A 4,625-nucleotide genomic window follows, 5' to 3' on the forward strand; every position below is an offset into this window, starting at 1 on the left:
ATGTACTAACGGAAAGGAGTACTCTCGACGCCTCACACTGTGTGGGGTTGCAAGAAGATCTAGGGACTCCAAGTGATAAACCTTATTCCCTAATATAAATCGAACCTTTTGGTCTAGGTGAAAGACCCCAAGTCACAATTAAGCCCCAGTACTAAGGATTACTTCAATTCTTCACTCTGTTTCTTAATAACTAAGCCTCAGCGGAGTTCCTCTCTTAGCACTTCACTCTATTATGACCACAAAAAACTCTTGGACCACGGAGGTAGGATAAAATATAGCGGAAACGAAAGGGGGCATTCCGCTGCCTCTCGACTCACCCTCTCAAGCCTCTCCAATCTAGCTTTGTCTAACCCTCATGGTGTGTCCCTCATCCACAAGGATTACCAAGATGGATTCTCAATCCTAGTGTCACTCTAAGGGAAAATCACTTCAACAAGTATTCAATATTGGAACCCAATTAAAACATCAATTAAAGAAAAACATAATAAAAGGTCAATGAAACGAAGTCATCCTAGGGTTTACAAGTCGAAGCACCCGCTAGGGGTTTAGCTCTCCATCGAACAAAATACAATCAATAATGAAATCGAATGTAAAAGCATGCAATCCATAAGTAAAACCCCATCGTAGTCTGTATTGATGGTCTTGTGGAGTAGCCTTGTCTTCTCTAAAGGTTCCCTCATCAAGCCGAGGGCACACCTAGCTGAATTGATGCTGATGAAAACTCTCCCAATAAATATTTTCCGAAGGAACATGGTGCTGAAGGCCATAGAACAACTCCTAAAACCTAGCCAAAGCCTCTCCAAACACTAGTTGTAAGCACCTCCAAAGGTGGCGAAAAGATGAGAAAAAGATCCTTCAAAATGTCTTTAGTCGTGGCTTAAATAGGGCTAGAGTCGGGCATCCACACGGGCATGTGGAATTTCCACACGCCACTGCGAATTTCCACGAATTGAATTTATGCGAGTTGTGAACAGTAACTGCTATAGTAATTGTGCTACATTAACTGCTACGGTGCTTTGCTAAAATACTCCCGAATCCACACTTTTCATTGAGGCCACATGAATGGGCGCACATCAATGTGGTAGATCGCATTGTGTCTTCAATGAAATCACATTTGACGAAGATCTTGCTAGTATCGCACAAGTCAGAACGCATGAATGTGACTGCGTTTGTGCCCCTCCAATCTGTATGTTCACTCGAGCACAATGGAGGTTGGAACACACTCACATGTCTTTGAGCACAACTTGTGTCTTCACATTTCTTCAGTCCAAGACTTCATCAAAAATTGCATCCACGATTAACTTTTGGTTCTTTTCTTCCACTATTGTCTCCACAACCCTACATGCACAAAAGAACACAAATACACATGCATAACTGATAAAATCTGAGAAAAGTAATACTCAATGTAAGAAAAAATACTTCGTATTACTAATACACAAGGACTTATCAAAATCATTGCAGCAAAATTATTGTAGTAGTTACTGTTCATAGCTTGCAGGAAATAGGTTCTGGAAATCTACATGACCGTGTGGATGGCCGATTCCATCACCTATAAATATCATGGCTTGAGTATTCTAGGGAGATTTTTTCCCCATCTTTTGCACACCTTTAGAGGTGCTCGTGGCTAGGGTTTCGAGAGGCATTAGCTAGGTGTTTGGAGTGGTTCTATGGCCTTTGAAATCATGTTTCTTCGGAGGAGAGTTATTGGGGGAGCTTTCGTCGGCATCTATTCAGTGATGTGTGCCCTAGGCTTAAAAGGGAACCCTTAGAGAAGACAAGGCGGCTTCGCAAGACCATCAATATGAACTACAAGGTGGTTTTACTTATGGATTGCATGCTTTTACTTTCAATTTCATTATTGATTGTGTATTGCTCTTTGGAGAGCTAAACCCCTAGTGGATGCTTGGACTTTTAAACCCTAGGATGACTTTGTCTCATTGATTCTTATTATGCTTCTTTAATTTGATGTTTTAATTAAGTTCCATCCTTGAATGCTTGTTGTATTGATTTTCCCTTAGAGTAACAATAGGATTGAGAATCTATCTTGGTAATCCTTGTGGATGAGTGACACTCCATTAGATTAGATAAATCAAGGTTGGAGAGGGTTGAGAGGGTGAGTCGAGACGTAGTGGAACATCACCATTCCCTTTCAATGTGGTTTATCCTACCTCCATGTTCCAAGAGTTCTTTGTGGTTAGTGAACTGCTAAGAGACAAACTCCACTGGGGCTTAGTTGTGCAAGCAACAGAGTGAAGTGTTGTAATAATCCTTAGTGCTGGGTCATAATCATGACTAGGGGTATTTCGCCTGGACCAAAGGGTTAGATCTATTTTAGGGAATTGGGTTTGCCAGTTGGAGTCCCTAGAGCTTCATGCAACCCCACACAGTGTGAGGCATTGAGAGTATCCATTTCTGCTGGGGTATAGTATGGGGTTAGTCATGGTTGATCTTAGGTTTGGGACCGTGTGTCTTTGGATGTCCATGACTTATTAAGCATTAATTAGGAGGCAAAATGATTAGTCTTGCACTTGAAATAATAGTCCTAGGGTGAACAATGTCCGGGTGCCCCATCTCTCTATCGATTATCTCTCCTTATCCCTATTGCACTTCTATTCTTTTCTTTACTTTTATTGGCATTGATATTGTTCACACAACTCCTCAATCGTTTTCACTATATTTAAATAGCAATTCTTGTGTGTTTTGAGCACTATTCCCTGTGGGTATGACTACGCACTCACAGGGGTACTTTCTTACTCTGCCAACCCATGTACTTGTGGTACACATATACAAGGAGTGTATCAAGTTTTTGGCTCTGTTGTCGGGCAGTATGCATTTTGGAAGCATTTTGCACTTTGTTATTTTAGTTATTCATCACTTATTCTATTTCGCACTTTCTTATTCTTCAATCATTCGGATTGGTTTTCTTTCTTTAGTTACAGCTCAAGGTTATAACCCGAGGAAATCTTTTGGCATTGGTTGAAGATGATCTGGATATTGGAAGAAGAATTCATAAAAGGGGAAAAGAACCTATACAAGAATAGATGAATCAAGCTGAGATAGAAAGTGAAGGGTATGATAATATGGCAGAATAATATGAGTAGTAGAGGACACTCACAGATTATGCTAGACCCACAGCTCTTGGCACGTAGTCGAGTATTGTGCGACTACTGATCATAGCTCAAAGTTTTGAGCTCAAGCCAAGCTTTATCCAGATGTTATAGCAGTCAGCACAGTTTAATAGTTTGGCTGATGATGATCTAAACAATCACACTGAGAACTTCTTGGAAGCATGTGACATGGTCAAGATTAATTGTGTCATGGATGATGCTATCAAGTCGAGGGCCTTTCCCTTTTCCTTGAAAGGGAGTGCAAAGCAATAGCTACATTCATTACCTAGAACATCGATCACTGCTAGGAAGGAGATGGTAGAAGCTTTTCTTGCCTGATATTTTCCTCCAAGAAAATCAGTGAAGCTTAGGAATGAGATATCTTCTTTTGTGCAAACGGAATTGGAATCTCTTTTTGAGACATGAATACATTCAAGGATCTCTTACGGAAATGTCCTTAGTATTGGTTCCCCGAGTGGATGATCATCCAAACCTTATACTATGGTTTGAACCAAAGTACAAAGCAATTACTTGATGCTGCAACAGGAGGTACCTTAGGAAGCAAGACCACCGAAGAAGCCCGGCATCTTATTGAAGAACTGACTATGAATAGTCATCAATGGAACATACGAGACAGAAAGAAGGTAGCCGAACTTCATGAGGTCGATTCATTCACATCCTTAACGGCCCAAGTTGAATCATTGAGCAAGGAGTTAGACACTCTAACTTCTCCTATAGGGGCGGAAGTGATGAGTTACACTAGGTGTGGGGGAGGACATGCTCTATCTAATTGCTCAATTTCTATCTGTGGTACCACTTCCGTGGAACAGGTTGAGTTTGTAGGTAATATAATGAGAGGTCAAGGGAAACCATATAGCAACACCTACAATCCAGGGTGGAGGAGCCTCCCAAACCTTTTGTGGAGTAATCAAAGGAAACAGAAGGCTATGCCACCACCAGGATTCTAATAACAACAACAAGCACCAAAAAATGGAGAATAGAGTTTTAGGGTTGGAGAACTGGATGATCGATTTGGAGAAGGCTTTGACAAAGTTCATTCCGTTGTCAGATAAAAGATTTCAATCATGTTGAAGCCATACTTAGCAACTACACCGCATCATTACACAACTTGGAGAATCAAGTGGGCCAAATTGTGAAGTCACTTTTGGAAAGACCTCAAGGTAGTTTGTCCAGCAACATGGAGACCAATCCAAGAGAGCATGTGAAGGTGATCACATTGAGAAGTGGTTGTGAAGTTAAGAGTAGCCTCCTAATGAGAAGATAAATGTTGAGCCACCCATGGTCGTGGAGGTTGGGGAGAGAGCCTAAGAAAAGGAGGTGGCATCCCCACCTTACAAGCCAAAAATTTCCTACCCTTCAAAATTGAAGAACGACCAAAATAATGAGCAATACAAGAATTTCTTTGGTCTATTCAAGCAATTGCACATCAATATCCCATTTTTGGAGACATTGCCCGAAATGCCTCGCTATGCAAAGTTTCTCAAAGACTTCTTATCC

General features: G+C 41.1%; 1 non-coding gene across 1 annotated transcript; it reads right to left on the bottom strand.

The window, feature by feature from the left end:
• Positions 1-3,470: 3,470 nt before the first annotated feature.
• LOC120252452 lies at positions 3,471-3,576 on the bottom strand. Its single transcript, XR_005533984.1, has one exon. It is a non-coding gene; the product is annotated as a small nucleolar RNA R71 (small nucleolar RNA).
• Between the last annotated feature and the right edge of the window lie 1,049 nt (positions 3,577-4,625).

The sequence above is a fragment of the Dioscorea cayenensis genome, chromosome 20 (assembly GCF_009730915.1).
Source record: "Dioscorea cayenensis subsp. rotundata cultivar TDr96_F1 chromosome 20, TDr96_F1_v2_PseudoChromosome.rev07_lg8_w22 25.fasta, whole genome shotgun sequence".
NCBI lineage: Eukaryota > Viridiplantae > Streptophyta > Magnoliopsida > Dioscoreales > Dioscoreaceae > Dioscorea > Dioscorea cayenensis.